We start from the raw sequence: 22,649 nt of genomic DNA, 5'->3' as shown, positions 1-22,649 counted from the left end.
TCTCTTTGGAGAAATGTCCGTTCATGTCTTCTGCCCATATTTTAATTGGATTATTTGTTTTTTGGGTGTTGAGTTATATAAATTGTATATATTTTGGATACTAACCCTTTATCAGATAAGTCATTGCCTTTTAGTTTTGTTGATTGTGTTCTTTGCTGTGCAGAAGCTTTTTATTTTGAATGTAGTCCCAATAGTTTATTTTTGCTTTTATTTCCCTTGCCTCAGGAAACATATCTAGAAAAATGTTGCTGCAGCCAATGTCAAAGAAGTTACTGCCTGTGTTCCCTTCTAGGATTTTATGGTTTCAAGTCTCATATTTATGTCTTTAATCCACTTTGAATTTATTTTTGTGTATGTTGTAAGAAAGTGTTCCGGTTTCATTCTTTTGCATGTTACTGTCCAGTTACCCCAACACCATTTGTTGAAGATACTGTCTTTTTCCCACTGGATATTCTTTCCTGCTTTGTTGAAGATTAATTGACCATATAGTTATGGGTTCATTTCTGGGTTTTCTGTTCTGTTCCATTGATCTGTGTGTCTATTTTTGCGCCAGTACCATACTTTCATTATTACAGCTTTGTAATATAGCTTGAAGTCTGGAATTATGATGCCTCCAGCTTTGCTTCCCTTTTTCAAAATTGCTTTCTCTATTCTGGATCTTTTGTGGTTCTATACAAATTTTAGGATTGTTTGTTCTAGTTCTGTGAAACATGCTGCAGGTATTTTGATAGAGATTGCATTGAATGTGTAGATTGCTTTGGGTAGTATAGACATTTTAACAATATTTTCTCTTTCAGATTGTCCCCTTTATTATTGTATAGTGCCCTTCTTTGTCTCTTGTTAGAGTCTTTGTTTTAAAGTCTATTTTGTCCAATACAAGTATTGCTACTCAGTTTTCTTTTGACATCTATTTGCATAATAAATGTTTCTCCATCCCCTCACTTTCAATCTACAGGTGTCTTTAGGTCTAAAATGAGTCTCTTGTAGGCAGTGTATAGATAGTCCTGTTTTTTTAACCCATTCTGTCACCTCCATGTCTTTTGATTGGAGTGTTTAGTCTATTTACATTCAAAATAATTATTGATAGATACGTATTTATTGTCATTTATTATTTGATTGGTGGTTATTTCTGAATATTTTCTCTGATCCTTTCTTATCTTTTCTCTTTCATGGTTTGCTGATTTTCTTTAGTGATATATTTGTATATCTTTCTATTTATTCTTTGCATAGCTATTTGTGGTTTGTGCTATATGGTTACCATTAGGTTTGTATATAACATCTTCTGCATATAGCCATCTATATTAAGTTGATGGTCATTTAAGTTTGAACCCATTCTTTTTTCCTCTCCTCCCCACGTTTTAGGTATATGTTGTCATATTTTACACCCTTTTATTTTGTGAGTTCCTTGCTTGATTTTTTACAGAAATATTCATTTTTACTGTTTTTGTGTTTCCTATCTTCATACTGTCACTTTTGGTCTCTCTTTTCCACTTAAATTGTCCCCTTTAATATTTCTTGCATGGCTGGTTTAGTGGTCATAAGTTTAGTTTTTGTTTGTCTGGGAAACTTTATCTCTCCTTCTATTCTGAATGACAGCCTTGATAGATAGCATATTCTTGGCTGCAGACTTTCTCATACAGCACTTTGAATATATCATGCCACTCTCTTCTGGCTTGAAATGTTTCTGCTGCAAAATCTCTTGGTAGCCTTACAGGGTTTTCCTTGTATTTTACTGTCTTCTTCTGTCTTGCTGCTTTAAAATTTTTTATCACTATATTTTCCAATTTAATTCCAGTATGTTTTGGTGTGGATCTGCTTTTATTGATTTTGTTGGGGGTTCTCTGTGCCTCCTGGATCTAGGTATCTGTTTCCTTCCCCAGATAGGGAAGTTTTTAGCTATTATTTCTTCAAATAAATTCTCTGCCTCCTTTTCTCTCTTCTTCTTGGGGACTCCTATAACATGAATGTTACTACATTTGATGGAGTCATTGAGTTCCCTAAATCTATTCCTGTTCTGCATAATTATTTTTTCTCTTTTGTTCAGCTTGATTACTTTCTATTACTCTGTCTTCTAGGTCATTAATTCATTCCTCTGCTTCTTCTGGCTTTCAGTTCATTCCATCAAGCATGTTTCTCATTTTATTTATTGACTCTTTCTCTCTGCTATGTTATTCCTTTTCTCTGTGTTTAGGGTTTCACTCATGTCTTCCACACTTTTCTCAAGTCCAGTGAGTATCTTTACAATCATTACTTTACTCTGTGAGGTATGTTATATATGTTTCACTTAGATCTCTGGCCAAGGCCTTGTCCTGTTCTTTCATTTGGGATAAATTCCTTTGTCTTATTTTGTCTAAGTCTCTGTGCCTGTTTCTCTGTGTTAGGAAAATCGGCTAAGTCTCCTGTTTTTGAGGTTACTGACCTGATGAAGAAGAGGTCCTGGAATGCCCTGCCACGTAGTGTCCTCTGTTCCTCAGGGCCTGGCCCTTCTAGGAGTGTCCCCAGTATGTGCTGCGTGTGCTCTGCTTTTTTGTCCTGGCCACTTTATCCTTCATGCTAGTTGTCTGCAGAGTCTTTCTTTGCCTGTTGTGGGCAGTGTTTAGAACCTGGCCTGAATGTGGTGCATTTTAAATAGGTGTGCTCTGGTCTCCTCGTGAAATGAGACCTGTCGCCACCACCACTAGAACTGTGGCTCTGCAAAACTCCCACATTGGGAGATGCACTGTGAGCAGGGATTTGGGCCAATCTTCTGATGGATTCCCCCCCCCCATCCTGGGACTAAGGCAAGCCAGACTGGGAAGGGCAGTTCCACCAGTGTGTGGGGATGGGGTGCTGACTTGGTGTAAACAAGTTAGGTAGGTAGTGTCAGTGTTGTGCTGGCACCCACAGGTGGCCCTGTGCTGATGGTCAGGGGAGGGAAATGATGCTGGCCAGTTCCTTTGTCCCTGGAGAGGGTCTCTCCGTGAAAGCTGCCTCTCTGGGACATGCTCCAAAATGGGCAAATAACCTACCCACCGTGTGCTTCAGATGCTCTTCAGATGGCTGTTCCCATACTGTATGTTCCTGGGTCTTTTGCCTGCCTTCTCTCCAAGGGCAGTGCAATACCCTCTAGGCTCTATCCCAGCCATGCTCACTGACATTTAAAACTCCAGGATTTAAGCCCCACTGGTTGCCAGAAGTCATGAAACTTGGTCCTTCTTCCTTTCCTAGCCAGTTGCCATGGGGATTCTTTTCTCCCCACGTGCTCCTCTCTGTGCCAGTCTGTCTCTCACCCTTCTCTGTGACCACATCTTCCTCCCCACCACAGCAGCAACAATCCATTTCCCTCCCAAACCTCTCCACACTTCTTACCTTCTTGGATGTAGTGTCTTCTCTGCCTTTAGTTGTGGAGTGAGGTCTGCCAATCTTAAGGTTAATTTCTGGAGTATTTAGGATTTGATAGTTATCTAGTTGTATACATGGGGTAAGGTGAGCTTAGAGCCCTCCCACTTTGCTGCCATCTTCCAACTCCCTAGGAGGTATTTTGTGTTCTCTCTGTCCCCTCTTATTTTTCTCATGGTTAGCTTGGATAGAAGTTTGTCAATTTTGTTAATTGTTTCAAAGAACCAGCTTTTGGTTTTGTTGATTTTTTGGTATCATTTCCTGTATTCAATTTCATTGATTTTTGTGCCATTTTTAAATTATTTATTTTCTTCTGTTTTAGGTTTAATTATTAGTTCTTATTTCTCTAGTTTATTAAGAGGGAAGCTTAAATTATTCATTTTAGGTCTTTCTTCTTTTCTAACGTATTTAATGCTATACATTGCCCTCTAGCCACTGTTTGGTTTTTTTTTTTAAGATTTTATTTATTTTGAGAGAGAGAGAGAGTGAGAGAGGGAGCAAGCATGAGTGGAAGGCAGAGGGAAAGGGAGAAGCAGACTACCTGAGGAGCAGGGAGCCCAACGCAGGGCTCGATCCTAGGACCCTGAGACTATGACCTGAGCTGAAGGCAGATGCTTAGCCAACTGAGCCACCGAGGTGCCCCCTAGCCACTGTTTATACGCAATGCACATATTTTGATCAAATGCATTTTCATTTTCATTTAGATTAAAATATTTCTCTTGAGATTCTTCTTTGACCTATGGGTCATTTAGAAGTCTCTAATTTCTGATTTTGGGGTATTTTTCGGCTTTCTTTCTGTTATTGGTTTATAGTTTAATTCTGTTGCTGCCCAAGAATATACATTATATGATTTCTATCCTTTAAAATTTCTCAAAGTGTGTTTGGTGGCCCAAAATATCATCTATCTTGGTGAACGTTCCATGTGCACAGAAGAGGAATGTGTATTATGCTGTTGCTGGATGGAGTATTCTGTAAGTGTGAAATACTTCAAGTTGATTGATAGTGCTCTTCAGATCACAAATATTCTTGATTTTCTGCTTCCTTGATTTATCAACCACTAACAGAGAGATGCTGATGTCTCTGGCTGTAATAGTAGATTCATCTGGGTTTTTTTTCAGCCCTGAGTTTTTGCCTCGTGCTTTTTGATGCTCTGTTGTTAGATGAATACATATTTAGAATTTACATGTCTTCTTGGAGAATGACCCCTTTATCATTATGCAATGTCCCTCTTTCTTCCTGGTAACATTCCTTGTTCTGAACTTTGCTATGGCTGAAATTAATATAGCTATTACAGCTTCCTTTGGAGTAGTGAAAGCATGGAGTATCTTTTGCCATCCCTTTATTTTTTCCTAATTCTCAAAATTGTGGGAAAATACACATAACATATAATTTACCATCTTAACCATTTTTAAGTGTACAGATCAGTGATGCTACATTCATAATGTGCAATCATCATCACTATCCATCTCCACAACTCTTTTCATCTTATAAAACTGAAATTCTATACCCATTAAATAATAACTCTCCATTCTCCCCTCTCCCCAGCCCCTGACAACCACCATTCTACTTTTATCTCTATAATTCTGACTACTCTAATTACCTCATGTAAGTGGAATCATACAGAATTTGTCTTTTTGTGACAGGCTTATTGCACTTAGCATAATGTTGCCAAGGTTCCCCCATGTTGTAGCATACGTCAGAATCTCCTCCTTTTTAAGAGTACTAAACAGTATTCCATCATATGTATGTATATACGTATACCATATTTTGCTTATCCATCCATTGATGGACACTTAGGTTATTTCCACACTTCAGCTATGAATAATGCTGCTACAAGCAGGGATGTACACATATCTCTTTGAGAGCCTGCTTTGAATCCTTTGGGAGTATATACCTAGAAGTTGAACTCCTGGATCCTATAATAATTCTATTTTTAATTTTTTGAGGAACCAACATATTTTTCGTAGTAGCAACACCATTTTACATTCCCACCAACAGTGTACAAGTATCCCAATTTCTCTATATTTCACCAATACTTGTTTTCTACTTTCTTTATAGTAAGCCATCCTAATGGGTGTGTGGTGGCATCTCATTGTAGTTTTGATTTGCGTTTTCCTTATGATTAGTGACTTCTGAGTATCTTTTATGTACTTATTGGTCACTTATAAATCTTCTTTGGAAAAATGTCTATTCACGTACTCTGCCCATTTTTGAATTGGGTAGTTTGGGTTTTTTTGCTGTTAAGTTTTAGGAGTTCTCTATGTATTCTGGATATTAATCTGTTATAAGATGTATGACTTGCAAATATATTCGCTCATTCTGTGGGTTGTCTTTTTACTCTGTTAATATTGTCTTTTGATGCACAGTTTTTCCAAAAAAAACATGAAGTCCACTTTGTCTATTTTTTTTTTTTTGCTTGAGCCTTTGGTGTTATATCCAAGAAATCGTTGCCAAATCCAATGTTGTAAAGCTTTTGTCACGTTTTCTTCTAAGTTTTATAGTTTTAGGTCTTACATTTAGGTCTTTGATCCATTTTGAGTTAATTTTTGCATATGGTATTAGGTAAAAGTCCAATCAATTTTATTTTGTACGTGGATATACAGTTTTTCCAGCACCATTGGTTGAAGACTGTCCTTTTTGCCCACTGAACAGTCTTGACGCCTTGTCAAAAATCTGGGTCTTTAATCTATTCCACTGATCTATATATCTGAGTTTATACCAGTACCACAGTGTCTTGATTACTGTAGCTTTGCAGTAAGTTTTGAAATCAAGAAGCATGACTCCTAACTTTGTTCTTCAAGATTTTTTTTTCTTGGCTATTCAGGGTTCCTGAAGATTCCATATAAATTTTAGGATGGGTTTTTTATTTATGCAAAGAACATTACTGAGATTTTAAGAATTGCATTTAATCTGTAGATTAGGGTAGTGTTGACATCTTAATAATATTAAGACTTCCAAATGGAATTGTTTTCATAATTTCCTTTTTCAGATTGTTCATTATTAGAGTATAGAAAATGCAACTGATTTTGTTGCATGTTAACTTTGTATCCTACTACTTTTGTTGATTTATTAGTTCTAACAGGTGTGTGTGTGTGTGTGTGTGTAAACTTCAAGGGTTTCCACATATAAGACCATAGCATCTGTGGACAAAGTTAATTTTCTTCTTCCTTGCCAGTGTGGATGCCTTTCATTCCATTCATTTACTTCTAACCTACCTGAGTCCTATTTAAAATGGATTTCTTTGATTATCCATCATGACCAAGTGGGATTCATCCATGGGATGCAAGGGTAGTTCAACATTCACAAATCAATCAGTGTGATAGATCATATCAACATGAAAAGAGTCAAGAGCCATATGATCCTCTCAATAGATGCAGAAAAAGCATTTGACAAAATACAGCATCCTTTCCTGATTAAAACCCTTCAGAGTGTAGGGATAGAGGGTACATTCCTCAATCTCATAAAAACCATCTATGAAAAGCCTACAGCAAATATCATTCTCAATGGGGAAAAGCTGGAAGCCTTTCCCTTAAGATCAGGAACACAACAAGGATGCCCACTCTCGCCACTATTATTCAACATAGTACTATAAGTCCTTGCAACAGCAATCAGACAACAAAAAGGGATAAAAGGTATCCATAACGGCAAAGAAGAAGTCAAACTGTCTCTCTTCACAGATGACATGATACTCTATATGGAAAACCCAAAAGAATCCACCCCCAAACTACTAGAACTTATAGAGCAATTCAGTAATGTGGCAGGATACAAAATCAATGCTCAGAAATCACTTGCATTCCTATACACGAGCAATGAGACTGAAGAAAGAGAGATTAGGGAATCCATTCCATTTACAACAGCACCAAAATCATACATTATCTCAGAAATAACCAGAGACATAAAGGATGTATATTCTAGAAACTACAAACCACTCTTGAAAGACATTGAAGAAGACACAAAAAGATGGAAAAATATTCCATGCTCATGGATTGGAAGATTAACATAGTTAAAATGTCCTTGCTACCCAGAACAATCTACACTTTCAATGCTATCCCGATCAAAATAACAATGACATTTTTCAAAGAACTGGAATAAACAGCCCTTAAATTTGTGTGGAACCAGAAAAGGCCCCGAATTGCCAAGGAATTGTTGAAAAGGAAAAAACAAAGCTGGGGGCATCACAATGCCGGATTTCGAGCTGTACTACAAAGCTGTGATCACAAAGACAGCACGGTACTGGCACAAAAACAGACACACAGACCAATGGAACAGAATAGAGAACCCAGAAATGGATCCTTGGCTCTTTGGGCAACTAATCTTTGACAAAGCAGGAAAAAACATCCAGTGGAAAAAAGACAGTCTCTTCAATAAATGGTGCTGGGAAAATTGGACAGCTACATGCAAAACAATGAAACTTGACCATTCTCTCACACCATACACAAAGATAAACTTCAAATGGATGAAAGATCTCGATGTGAGACAGGAATCCATCAAAATCCTAGAGGAGAACATAGCAACCGCTATGTCGGCCAAAGCAACCTTTTTCATGACACATCTCCAAAGGCAAGAGAAACAAAAGCAAAAATGAACTTGTGGGACTTCATCAAGATAAAAAGCTTCTGCACAGCAAAGGAAACAGTCAAAAAAACTAAGAGGCAGCACACAGAATGGGAGAAGATATTTGCAAATGATGCTACAGATAAAGACTGGTATCCAAGATCTACAAAGAACTTCTCAAACTCAATACACAAGAAACAAATAAACAAATCATAAAATGGGCAGAAGATATGAACAGACACTTTTCCAATGAAGACATACAGATGGCTAACAGACACATGAAAAAATGTTCAAAATCATTAGCCATCAGGGAAATTCAAATCAAAATCACATTGAGATACCACCTTATACCAGTTAGAATGGCAAAAATTAACAAGGCAGGAAACAACACATGTTGGAGAGGATGTGGAGAAAGGGGATCCCTCCTACATTGTTGGTGGGAATGCAAGTTGGTACAGCCAATTTGGAAAACAGTGTGGAGGTCCCTTCAAAAGTTAAAAATTGAGCTACCCTATGATCCAGCCATTGCACTACTGGGTATTTAGCCCAAAGATACAGACGTAGTGAAGAGAAGGGCCATATGCACCCCAATGTTCATAGCAGCATTGTCCACAATAGCTAAATCGTGGAAGGAGCCAAGATGCCCTTCAACAGATGACTGGATTAAGAAGTTGTGGTCCATATATACAATGGAGTATTACTCAGCCATTAGAAAGAATGATTTCTCAACATTTGCTGCAACATGGACAGGACTGGAGGAGATAATGCTAAGCGAAATAAGTCAAGCAGAGAAGGGCAATTATATTGTTTCACTCATTTATGGAACATAAGAAGTAGGAAGATTGGCATGAGAAGGGGAAGAAGAAAGGTGGGGTAAACAGAAGGGGGAATGAACCATGACAGACTATGGACTCTGGGAAACAAACTGAGGGCTTCAGAGGGGAGGTTTTGGGGGAATGGGATAGGCTGGTCATGGGTAGTAAGGAGGGCACGTATTGCATGGTGCACTGGGTGTTATACACAAGTAATGAATCATGGAACTTTACATCGAAAACTGGGATGTACTGTATGATGACTAACATAATATAAAAAAATGGCAGAAGAAAAAAATAAAATGGATTTCTTTGAAACAGCATATAGTTGAGGCTTATTCTTTTGTGTTGAAGTTGACAATATCTTTTAAGTAGTTTGTTTAGACCATTCAAGCTTAAAGTGATTATTGACATTGTTGGGATAAAATCAATCATGCCAGTATATAGTACATCGTAAGTTTTTGTTGTAGTGTTCCACAATTCATTAATTGCATATAACACCCAGTGCTCATCCCAACATGTGCCCTCCTTAATACCCATCACCCAGTTACTCTACCCCCTCCCTTGTGTAACCCTCAGTTTGTTTCCTGGAGTCCAGAGTCTCTCATGGTTTGTGCTATATCTGGTTTTTTTTTTTTTGCATTGCATTTGTTCTCTATTTTTATTGTCTTATCTGCTTTTAATTGAACATTTTATATGATTCCATTTTATCTTCTCTTGGTGTGTCATTTATACTTCTTTAAAAACATTTTTAGTGGTTTGCATTAGGGCTCACAATAAGTATTTTGAATAAGTCCTCCTTTGAATAACACTGTATACACCTCTTCACATGTAATGCAGTACTCCTATCACAGGGTATTCCTAATTCTAATTGTCCCTTGTGATATTGTTGTCATTTTTATTTATCCACATGCTATAATCAGGTTCTACTTATTACTATTTTTTAAAAGTTTTTAAATTAGAAATAAGAAAAATAAAAGGTTTTTATTTTTCCTTCATTTATTCCTTCACTGATGTTCATTTCTCATTTATGTAATCCAAGTTACTGAGCGTTTTGTAGTTACCCCTAGAGAACAGGATGACCATCCAGCCACCTAATCCACTGGTTTGGATGTCAACACTGATGACACAATGAACACGCCAAGCAGGTATAAATAGGTTTTTTATTCATATAATGGGCCTTTCTGAGGACAGAAGGTCAGGCATCTAATCTGGTTCAGAATGACTTTAGTAAAGGGACTTTACTTTAGTAAAAGGAAATTATTGTTTTTATTGTGTTTAGAGGGTGGGGCCAAATGAGAATTTCCATACATGGGACAGGAGTTTGCATGGTTTGAGCTTACCCATAGGCACCAAGGCACAGAACAATCAGGCTGTCTCATCTGCTTCTGCAGATGTGAGGCAAGAGGTGAGTGGTGAGGTATGAAGCCTGTAAGCTCTGAGCTATCAAACAACAAAAATGTACTCATGCTCCTTACTACAATTTACTTTTGATATTTTACTGCTGACTGAAATGTGTTGTGTTCTATATAATTACATTTTAATTTGTTTATGGCACTCTACGGGGCATGTGGCCTGAAGCTGATAAAGAAGATGGAAGTTCAAATGGATGCCTATTCAAAAACCCGATGTTGTGTATTTTAAGTGAAATGAGTGTCTTGGTCTTGTCTGGAATGCCAAAAGGAATAAGATTTTTGGTGTAAATTTGTACAGTAGCTTTTCTTTATTGCTAGGGACTGAGTTATGTCTCCCCAAAATTTATACGTTGAAGGCTAATCAGCAATGTGACCATATTTGGAAATAGGGCCTTTAAGGATATGATATTCAAAGTTAAAAGAGGTTATACTGCTAGAGCCCTAATTTCATAGGTCTGGTGTTCTTATAAGAGGAAAACACACCGCAAGTGCATATGTACAGAGGAAAGGCCATGTAATTTCCTTCTATTTTTAAGTTTGAATAATATTCAATTGTGTGTGCATGTCTCACATTTTCTTTATCCATTCATCTGTCAACAGACACTTGGGTTGTTTGCATATCTTGGCTACCATTCTCACCACACACACACACACACACACACACACACTATAACTATATGTAACTATGTAACTATATGAAGTGATAGACAGGTTTTAAAAAATGGCTATGTGATAACACAGTGAGGGGGGTAGCCATTTGCAAACCAAGGAGAGAATCTTCCTCAAAAACCAACCTTGATGGCACCCGGATCTTAGACTTCAAGCCTCCAGAACTGTAAAATATAAATTTCTGTTTTTTAAACCACCCAGTCTGTGGTATTCTGTTATGAAAGCCCAGGCAGACTAATACATACATACATACATACATACATACAAAGGAATATGTGACACTGAATTGCATTTTTGGATATCTGTGAGGTAAGAAATTTGCAGAATACTTTATCCCAAAATAGGAAACCTTGGACAAGAAATTTTTGTTATTGTCATTGCTCAAACCCGATTGCTTGAAAACTGGCAGTGGCTAAGTGTCCTAATAATGAGCATGTAGGGCTAACCGTTGGCCATGGCATCCTCTACTGCAAAAACGGTCGTCTGAAGTTCAGCCAATTGTGCTGACGTTTGGTTCCTGTCCTTGATCAGTGATGTCCCACTTACGAGATACAAAGCAGTAGCTCTCAAGCAGGCACCATCACATGTGATGATAGTAGTGTCATCCAGACTCCTGTTGCTAATCAGCAATTTTTTCCCAAGGGGCTCCCAGACTATCCAGGATCTGAGAGAGGACTGATCTCCCCTGACACCATTGCATTTGGTGAAGGACTGAGGCTAGGGGAAACTACTTCCTCCTGTAGATGTGATATGCTAGAGGGTTCAGGTTTGGCTCTCTAAGTATCACTTTATTTCATTAAGAGGGCCTCTGTGGCTGTGCCAAGCCACAAGTCTTGTCTCTATGATTCAAGGCATAATGGGTAGCTAAGTACAATGGAGTTACAGGTTCAGACCTATGAGAGCCACATTTTCCAGAAGGCTCAGTATGAGGCCCGCAGTTCTCATGATAATGGTGTGTAGTACAGGGAAAAGTCAGGGGTTTTTTGTACCAGATGCCCATGGGCAACTTTTGGCTATCATAGTGTCCAGAGACTCCAAGAAGCATGACAGGAGATTGCTAAAGCCTCTACAGTGAAAATGGCTTGGTGGGAACTAATGGAAGTTCCTATGGTATTATAGTTTGGACAGTCTAGAACCTTTTATTACAGGGGACCCCATTCATCAAAGTCAGCTGATTTGTGAGTAACAACATAAACAAGCTTAAGTAAAATCTGTACATAAGGAATATGTTACCTCCAGAAACCAAAATGCCCTAAAAGCTTTTGAACTTGTGTTAACACTTGGTTTCAATAGTTGTTGTTTTACAGTTTCAGGGTTGGAGCAGCCCTCAACTATCCGAATATTACCCAGAAATTTTACTGAGTTTGTGGGGCCTTTTATTTTATGTGAGGCAGTGGCTTGTGGGCTCCTTTATGAATGCTGTTATGTTATGAATAAACGTGTCAACTGAATTTGCTTAGAGGATGTCTCAAAAAACAATCTTGTCTGTGCTTTTGGGGAAATTTGGACAAGGTTAATATCTCGCCTGAAAACACTTGTGTGGCATGGGAGAACTATTGGGATTCCTCATGGATACCTGAGTAAATGTGTGTTGTGTTTCTTTAAAGGTGAAGGCAAACTGTGACAGGCTACTGAAATAGGCACTAAATAGAACATATTCATCAAACCTACAAAAGTAAGATGTTTTCCAGCTTTTTATTTGAGAAAGTCAATAATTTTAATAATATTGGACATGGGCAGCTTTAATCAGGAGTGCCATAGCATTAAGGTTGTAATAATCTACTGTTTAGTGATATTTTTCTTTTTCTTTTTTTCCTGTTTTGGGCATTGGCCAAATTAAGATATTAAACTGGAAGACAGTAGAAATAATGGCCTCATAGACAAGTCATATAATGGGTCTTAATTCTTTTTTTTATAAAGATTTTATTTATTTATTTGACAGAGATAGAGACAGCCAGCGAGAGAGGGAACACAAGCAGGGGGAGTGGGAGAGGAAGAAGCAGGCTCCCAGCAGAGGAGCCTGATGTGGGGCTCGATCCCATAACGCCGGGATCACGCCCTGAGCCGAAGGCAGGCGCTTAACCGCTGTGCCACCCAGGCGCCCCAATGGGTCTTAATTCTTATATACCTTGTCTTAACCTGGGGAAAGGTTCATAGGGTCCCATTTGCTCAAGCTTATGCTAAATGGCAAAGACTTAAATTTTAATTTATTGTTCTTTGAGTCAGAGCATCAGTGCCTACTGTGGGATGTCTTAAGTCATTGAGTGCTATGACTATAGGGAATTTAGACAAGGCAATTGTTTCAGTTGTTAAGATGAGGCATACCTATTTGGAATCTCCTCCAAGAGTATAGGAGGTACTTTGTTTAAATTTAGTGGGATCCCCATGTATGACTATAATTTAAATCATAGCACCTATTAAGGCCATGAAAATTTGACAATCTGTCCATATTATATGTTAAAGTTAATTTAAAACCTATGTTCCAGAGGCACAAAAGGTGATCACAACCTTTTTTTATTCTTTCTATTGAATATTCTTTTAGTAAATGATGGCTCTTCATTGGTATAAACATAGAGCTGTCTCATAGTGTTTAAAAAAATCTATTGTATAGATGGGCCATAATTTATATAAACAATCTCTTACCAAGGGACTTGAGATTTTCCCCATTGTTTTGGTATAACAATGCTATAATAAGTATTCTTGAGCATGCAATTTTGCAAAAGTATATTTGTAGGATAAATTCCTAGATGAGTTGTACCATTCACATTCACTAAGATAGATATTGATTAATATACTTATTGAGCATCTACCCTGTACCAGGCACCTTACCTTGCCTGATTTTTTTGATCCCCAGTTATAAAAGAAGAAATCCCCCTTTTATTTTATTTATTTTTTTGTTTTATTTTATTTTTGTTTTAAAGTTCCATGATTCATTACTTGCGTATAACACCCAGTGCACCATGCAATACGTGCCCTCCTTACTACCCATCACTGGCCTATCCCAATCCCCCACCCCCCTCCCCTATGAAGCCCTCAGTTTGTTTCCCAGAGTCCGTAGTCTCTCATGGTTCATTCCCCCTTCTGTTTATGGAACAAAGAAGTAGGAAGATCGGTAGAAGAAAGGGATAAAGAAAGGAGGGGGTAAACAGAAATCCCCCTTTTAGTCTCAAATTTTGCTAGTTGTATTACATCCACATTGACCACGCTCTTAACACTTAAATTGTTCACTGTTTAACCATAATACATATGTTTGTTTTGGTCTTACTCCTATAGTTAAGTTTATTTAATGCTTACCATTGGTATATTCAAGCTAGACCTTTCATACATTTTTTTTTGGCCTGAAATTTATCATCCTCCTGAAAAGGCTCAAGAGAGCTCTATTTCTCAAGTTCTTGCATGTTCAGACAATGTGTAAAAACTACAATATTTTTGATGCAGGGAGAAGGTAAAAGTTTCATAATACATTTTCAGTAGAAAAATACCATCTACAAGGTTTATGAGTACATTTGGTAATGATCAAGTTACATTCTGGTGACTATATTTCTCATTGAAACCCTGGTTAATCACTGATATGACTCCTTCTAACTGTCCATTTAGCTCTTCATAGAGTTTGCCTAAATCTTGCAGGTAAAAGTTAAAAAAAAAAAGGAAACTTGAACAAAAAGTCTTAATATTAAAAGGCAGAACATTTGCCTACTTAAATATGTAAATTAGAAACTAATAACAAATATTGAAATAATAAATTGTGTTCCCATACATTGGAATACTACATGATTATTAATAATTATACCCTTTTAGAAATCACAAGTGTTGGCAAGGATGTGGAGAAAAAGGAAGCCTGGTGTACCACTGGTGGGAATGCAAATTGGTGCAGCCACTGCATAGAACAGTATGGAGGTTCCTCAAAAAAATAAACATAGAATCACCATATGATCCAGTAATTCTACTACTGGGTACTGACCCAAAGAAAATGAAAACACTCATTCAAAAAGATATGTGCATGCCTATGTTTATTGTGGTGTTATTTACAATAGACAAGATATGGAAGCAACCCAAGTGTCCATTGATAGATGAATGCAAAAAGATGTGGTATATATATAATGGAATATTCCTCAGCCTTAGAAAAGAATAAAATCTTGCCATTTGCAATGATATGGATGGACCTAGAGGGTATAATGCTACATGAAATAAGTCAGACAAGTAAGACAAATACCATATGATGTCATTCATTTGTGGAATTTAAGAAATAAAACAAACAAAGAAAAACAGAAACAAAAAAAGACTCAAATACAGAGAACTGGTGGTTGCCAGAGTGGAGGTGGATGGGGGTATGGGTGAAATAGATAAAAGGATTAAAAGTACACTTGTGATGAACACTGAGTAATGTATAGAATTGTTGAATCATTATATTGTATGCCTAATACTAATATAACATTGTATGTTAATTATACTTCCATAAAATTGTTTTTAAATATACTTTCAAATATAAATTAAAATACAGGAAAGCACTAATGCTATAATGGTAAGTTTCTTTTTATAAAAGCAGGATACAAAAATATATGCTTACTAGCAGTTAAAGTGGGGTTTGGAGGGAAGTATTAGTTGATATTATAATTAATTATGCCTTGTTGGAGCCTCCTGTCCTGCATTTACTACTTTTATGCAAACTGGTGCAGCCACTCTGGAAAACAGTACGGAGGTTCCTAAAAAAGTTAAAAATAGAACTACCCTATGATCCAGCAATTGCACGATTAGGTACAAAAAATACAAGAATACTAATTCAAAGGGATACATGCACCCCGATATTTACAGCAGCATTATCAACAATAGCCCCTTTATGGAAAGAGCCCAAATGTCCATCAACTGATGAATGTATAAAGATGTGGTATATTTATACAATGGAATACTACTCAGCCATGAAAGAGAATGAAATCTTGCCATTTGCAACACGTGGATGGAGCTAGAGAGTATTATGCTACGTGAAGTAAGTCAGTCAGAGAAAGACAAATACCATATAATTTCACTCATATGTGGAATAAGACACAAAACAAGTGAGCACGGGGAAAAAAGGAGAGAGGCAAACTAAGAGACTCTTAACTATAGAAAACAAATTGATGGTTACCAGAGGGGAGGTGGGCAGGGGATGGTTTAAATAGGTGATGGGAATTAAGGCGTACACTTATTATGATGAGCACTGGGTATTGTATGTAAGTGTTGAATCACTAAATTCTACACCTGAAACTAATATCACACTGTATGTTGACTAACTGGAATTTAAATAAAAACTTCAAAAAACAAGAAAATGACTATTTTTTCAATTATAAAATTAATATTAATCAATATTAATAAACTATAAATAGTATGGATACATAAAGTACTTAGAACAGTGTCTGGCACATAGAAATAATACAATATAAGGTGTCTGTTGTATAAAAAATGAATTAATTCATATATATATATATATGTATATATATATAGCAATGAAAGAACATGATTAAAGGTTACTTACAAAAGACCAATGCTTCTCTAGTTCCTCTTCGGATTCCTCTTCCTGGACAGGGTACTGCTTTTGCAAAATGTATCAAAATTATAAAATCTGAAATTCAGTAATCCCTAAGCAAAGAATGCTTTTCCCTCTCATCCTCTGGTTCTCTGCTCCCCAGACCTCTCACCCACCTTCTTAACTCTCCTTCTCCCTCCTCTATCCTCTCTCCTCCTTTTTTCTCCCTAGCAAAGCTCCAACTTCTCCCAGACCAGGCCCCAACTGGGCTTTGGCCCTATGCCTCCCTCTCCAGCATTCTATTAACCCTCTCTCCTCTTGCCAGTCCAGCCATTCACCGTCTCCTACAGCCTAGAGGCCATCCATTACCCTTTCCCTGATAAACCCATCTCTACTTGTCCCTCTTTCCTTCCTCCCCTCCCTCTTATTTTTCTTCTTTGTCACATCAACATCCCCTTCAGCCACTCTATGTCCTCCCTCTTTCACTCCCTTCTCATGAGTTTCATGGAATCTAAGCAGCTTTACCTTACCTGGCCCTTTCCTCTATAACATTCTTATATACATAAATAAATACTATTTTACATCTCTTTTGGTATAAGACAAATATAATCCAGGTTGGATTAATTATGTACACATTATTATCATTATATTCATTTTCCTTCTGATTTTAAGATAAATCAAAACATCTTTGTGGACTCTTAAAATGTAGTGGGCATACTGTGCCCAAAGGATAAGTCTGACCTGCTAATACCTTCCAACGAAATCTTCCACCTGGCACTTGAAGGGGCAAGGCCATATCCTTTACTCCAATACCCTCAGAAGAAACAGTGTTTAACATTCATATTAATTTTATTTTGGAAAAAGCATGAGGAAAAAAGCTTAACTAATTATGTAACTAATTTCCATGGAAGACAGAAACATTACAGAAAAGAAAATGCACACTTTAACCCTATTTTGCAGAAGTACATGGTACAATTTATGGCAGGCTTTAAGAAAAATGGTTTTAACTATACCTCACTGATAAGCAATAATGCAACTGGTTTCTGAGTCAATCACCATATTGTAAAATATAAGAACCTATAAACAAGCTAACAGTTAATTACAATAAATGTGGATTTGCTACTAATGTTTATTCTTATGCTAGTGGTTTCTCAAATTATAAATCAAATGTATTTTAGTTAGTATAACTTGCTGCATTTGTACAACGATGAGAGGAAGGCATAGCTAGTGCAAGCAGAATAAATCCCATTTATCGACAGGGGTGGAAGCAGGATAATCTTGCTTTGCTCTTTCCAAGAAAAAAAATCTCTAAACAGATATGTCTCAGTTACCAGTTCTGGTAATTTTCCATGGCTAGAAACTAATAACAACATGACGAAAGCCATGGATTCACAGTAGCGAGGTATTCATATGCTTAGAGAATTCACCACCTTCTACATTTCTTGAAAAAGTTTACACCACCAGAGTGGTAGGTGAAATGCACTGTTAAATATATTTGAACATAGTTTTGTTCTGAGACTACCAGGAAGAGACACACACATTAAGGCCGGAAATAACTTAAGGTTAAGTTCTGGTTATTGTAAATGTAGTCTGTTAATGTGAAGAACCACATATACCAACCACCCTGCTTCAGAGGTCACTGTCTTCTGCTTAGGAGTTCAGGCCTTGGCCTTTAGCACCCTCAACAACAGCCACCCTGTTCTCATAAGGAACTCTGCCAGAAACCAAGTTTGTTTTATTCCCTGATCAATCCCTCTTATTTGACCTCAAATGCTTCTCCCGTGAAGTATAACAGAGCTCTTGGGGTAACAAAGGTGCTATAAGGTATGAGCTATGAAAACATCTTCCTTATCTTCACTGGCATCCAGGCCCCACTGGAGAGTACTGAAGAAGTTGGAAAAGGACTCTCGGGGAAATTCCTGGGCTGCTGTGTGCATCCATCCCCCAAATCTGTGCTTTTTCAGAACTTTTTGCACAGTGACATTCTTTCCTTCCTTCTGGTCTGTCATAACCAATGAAATGCTCCACCACAGATCCCTTAAAGGAATGGGAGTCAAGAGTAAAGGAGCTTAGACTTGAGTGTGTAAGTTTTGGTCAACACCTCATTTGTGAAGTCGTTGTTGGGTTCAAGGAGAAATTTCAGGGGCACCTGGGTGGCTCAGTCATTAAGCGTCTGCCTTTGGCTCAGGGCGTGATCCCAGAGTCCTGGGATCGAGCCCCGCATCAGGCTCCTCTGCTGCGAGCCTGCTTCTTCCTCTCCGATTCCCCCTGCTTGTGTTCCTTCTCTCGCTGGCTGTCTCTCTCTGTCAAATAAGTAAATAAAATCTTAAAAAAAAAAAAAAACAAAGAGAAATTTCAGAGTGAAGGTGAAGGGCTCGTCAGGTTTTAAACACCTGATTTGCAAAACTCTCAAGTGCTTCAGGATGGGCTTGTCATATTTTTGAATCAAGGGAGTGAACTCCTCAATGTTCTTTAGAACCATGAGCCAGACATTGGGGGTCCCTGTAGGATCCTGTGTCTCCTCATCCATATTCTGTCCCTCTATTACTCCATACTCCCCAAACACTTTCTCCACATTTTCGAAAGCTAACAATACTCGTCCAAGTCCTCATACTCTGTATTCTCCTCCAGACCCTGCATCTGAGCATCAGAATCATCTTCCACCCTAATACAACCATAGTCCTCGGCCTTGGACTTTACCCCACACTCCTCTTTTGTGGGTTAGTACAGTGTATTGATGATCTGGTATCTCTTTTCCAAAAAGGGCCTATAGATGTCAGGATATTTCCTCTCAATGGAATGAAAATCCTTCTGGTTCTTGGCCTCTGGGCCTGCAGATTTGGCCTGAAGCTTTTTGAGAGCATACACTTGGTACTCTACTGCCAGAGGCTCTCAGTAAAGTCCTCATCTAAGGAGTAACCCATCAAAGCCTATCGAGAGGCTGTGGCTGCCACAGGGCCAATTGGTGGGCTCACTTCACTGGCTGTCCCATGTTCCCCAAGACCTTCCATTGTTACCTTTCTAATAGGAAAAGATTCACAGAAGTGGAAGAGATGGCTGTAGCCCAGACAGTGGGCACTGGCAAGGTCTAAGAGGGAGGCAGAAGTTGAAGCAGAAATGGCTTCAGCTGTGGTTGCTGTGGAAACTGGCCTAAGGTGGATGAAGAGATGGAGGGGCAGGTGGGCACAATACCAGAGCAGGCCTAAAGCTGCAGCAGGAGCAACAGATTAAACGGTCTTCCCTTCTAGCTACCTTGGCAAAAGGAGGGGGTGCCACAAGCCCCTCGTGCAGATGACATAATCACCTTATTTGTTGAGTAGCTATCATTGGCAAATCTTTGTTCAATGAATGATTAGACCTAACAAACCTCCAGTGCCACCCATCTGCCCTGTGGTAGCAAAATTTCTAGACCAGAGGAGTTTACTGATCTAGAGGAGAGATCTTAAGTAAGCCTGAGAAAATTTGAGCCTGTAAGAGCAAAGAATGCAGGCAAGGGGACTTTTTAGAGGCTAGAAATGTGACTTCCAAGGCTCTCTTATATGGACAATTAATAGATCTAATACGAATGACCAGTAGTAGAGTGTTGTTCAAGAATCTTTTCAATAACATCAATGCTTTTTTAATCTATGTCTAACAAATATTACATTAAAAAATTCAAAAACAGGGGCACCTGGGTGGCTTGGTTGATTGAGCGTCTGCCTTTGGCTCAGGTCATGCTACCAGGGTCCTGGGATCGAGCCCCACATAGAGCTCTCTTCTCAGCTGGGAGTCTGCTTCTCCCTCTCCCTCTCCCTCTGTGCTCTTTCTCTCTCAAATAAAAAATAAAATCTTTTTAAAAAGTCAAAAAGAGCTTAAGTTTGTAGCTATAATGTCAGCTGTAATTACAAAAAAAAATTCACACACAAAAAAAACACAAAAAAAGAATGTCCTTGGCCCATTCACTTCGTTATTTTTGCTTCCATAGTAAGGACATGTGCAAAAACAAAACACAAATATACAAACAAAAGAGAAGGGGGTAAAACATTAAAATATCTTTCTCTGCTTTACTTATTTCACTTAGCATAATACCTCATATGTGGAATATAGGGAATAGTGCAGAGGACCATAGGGGAAGGGAGGGAAATCTGAACGGGGAGAATTCAGAGAGGGAGACAAACCATGAGAGACTCTGGACTCCAGGAAACAAACTGAGGGTTACAGAAGGGAGGGGGTGAGGGGATGAGGTAACTGGGTGATGGGTATCAAGGAGGGCATGTGATGTGATGAGCACAGAGTGTTACGCACAACTAATGAATCGATGAACACTACATCAAAAACTAATGATGTACTATATGTTGGCTAATTGAACATAATAAAAAAAAAACACTAAAATATCAGCAATGAAGATCCGATGATGTGACTCCTTACAGATTTTTTATTTTCTAGTTCTGGATTTTCAAAATCTCTATGAAGAATGTGCATTGTTTTAAAATTGGATCAATTCTGACATTTCCTGGGGAAGAATGAGATGAAATGGAATGGGGTGGAAGTGAAGAAGGGCCTATTGTGATCAGTGTACAATTAGATGTATGACTAGTTAATACTATACACCTGGATTAACAATATACCAGAGTACTGCTGATGAATTGAAAATTACCCTTTCTCCATGCAGGCTCTTTTGGAGGATACTCAAACTTGAAGTAATATTACTGAAAGCAAAACATTTGCATTGATATTCTGAATAAACTGGAAATACTCAGTGACTCAGCACTAGGGAAAAGGTTAAAGATGTGATAATGCAGTAACAAGATGGAATGCCACATGGCGTTAAAAAATCGCTTAGGGTGGGGAAAACAGCTAGGTTTTTTCTTGTCCACATTTCAATACAGATCACATATAACTCAAAGGCTTTTATTTTTAAAGAGGGTTTGTTATATTCCAGACCTAACAGTTTATGTTTAGTGTCATGATCACATAAATAATCAGACTGTCAGGGTATGTCTTTTCAGGTTTTTAGGTGTATGTGTGTATTTTAGTTTTAGAAAACCACAAACACAGTATGATTTCAATGGTTCTTCTTGCCTAATTTTATTAATTTTTTTAAAATTTTTTATTATGTTAGTCACCATACAGTACATCATTAGTTTTTGATGTAGTGTTCCATGATTCGTTGTTTGCATATAACACCCAGTGCTCCATGCAATACATGCCCTCCTTTATACCCATCACAGGCCTATCCCAATCCCCCACCCCCCTCCCTTCTGAAACCCTCAGTTTGTTTCCCAGAGTCCGTAGTCTCTCGTGGTTCATTCCCCCTTCACTTTACCCCCCTTCATTCTTCCCTTCCTTCTCCTACCAATCTCCCTGCTATTTTTTATGTTCCATAAATGAGTGAAACCATATGATAATTGTCTTTCTCTGCTTGACTTATTTCACTTAGCACGATCCCCTCCAGTCCCTTCCATGTTGCTGCAAAGGTTGGGTAATCGTTCTTTCTGATGGCTGAGTAATGTTCCATTGTATATATGGACCACATCTTCTTTATCCGTTTGTCCATTGAAGGGCATCTTGGCTCCTTCCACAATTTAGCTATTGTGGACAATGCTGCTGTGAACATTGGGGTGCATATGGCCCTTCCCTTCACTATGTCTGTATCTTTGGGGTAAATATCCAGTAGTGCAATGGCTGGGTCATAGGGTAGCTCTATCTTTAACTTTTTGAGGGACCTCCACACTGTTTTCCAAAGTGGCTGTACCAGCTTGCATTCCCACCAATAGTGTAAGAGGGTTCCCTTTTTTCCACATCCTCTCCAACATTTGTTGTTTCTTGCCTTGTCAATTTTTGCCATTCTAACTGGCATAAGGTGGCATCTCAATGTGGTTTTTATTTGAATTTCCCTGATGGCTAATGATTTTGAACATTTTTTTCATGTATCTGTTAGCCATTTGTATGTCTTCATTAGAAAATGTCTGTTCATATCTTCTGCCCATTTTTTTATTTGTTTATTTGTTTCTTGTGTATTGAGTTTGAGAAGTTCTTTGTAGATCTTGGATACCAGTCTTTATCTGTAGCATCATTTGCAAATATCTTCTCCCATTCTGTGTGCTGCCTCTTAGTTTTTTGGACTGTTTCCTTGGCTGTGCAGAAGCTTTTGATCTTGATGAAGTCCCACAAGTTCATTTTTGCTTTTGTTTCTCTTGCCTTTGGAGCCTAATTTTAGATGATAGATGTCTAGGGATATTTGATTAGTTGTTTTATATTTGATGTGGTGGCTATGCTACTTTCCACACCTCCAAATTTCTACATAATAAATCCTCTTGAAGAAAATGAGTAAAAGGAAGA

General features: G+C 38.0%; 2 pseudogenes; both read right to left on the bottom strand.

Annotated features, from left to right (window-relative positions):
- Positions 1 to 17,957: 17,957 nt before the first annotated feature.
- LOC148106924 (nucleosome assembly protein 1-like 2) lies at positions 17,958 to 18,486 on the bottom strand (annotated as a pseudogene).
- The window catches only part of LOC148106923 (nucleosome assembly protein 1-like 2), a 50,152-nt pseudogene continuing 45,988 nt past the window's right edge, over positions 18,486 to 22,649 (bottom strand).

The sequence above is a fragment of the Ursus americanus genome, chromosome X, assembly GCF_024610735.1.
Source record: "Ursus americanus isolate L20-20 chromosome X, mUrsAme1.1.p, whole genome shotgun sequence".
In the NCBI taxonomy this organism is placed as follows: Eukaryota; Metazoa; Chordata; class Mammalia; order Carnivora; family Ursidae; genus Ursus; species Ursus americanus.
Note: the sequence above shows the minus strand (reverse complement) of the source record. Positions and strands in the feature narration are given on the sequence as shown.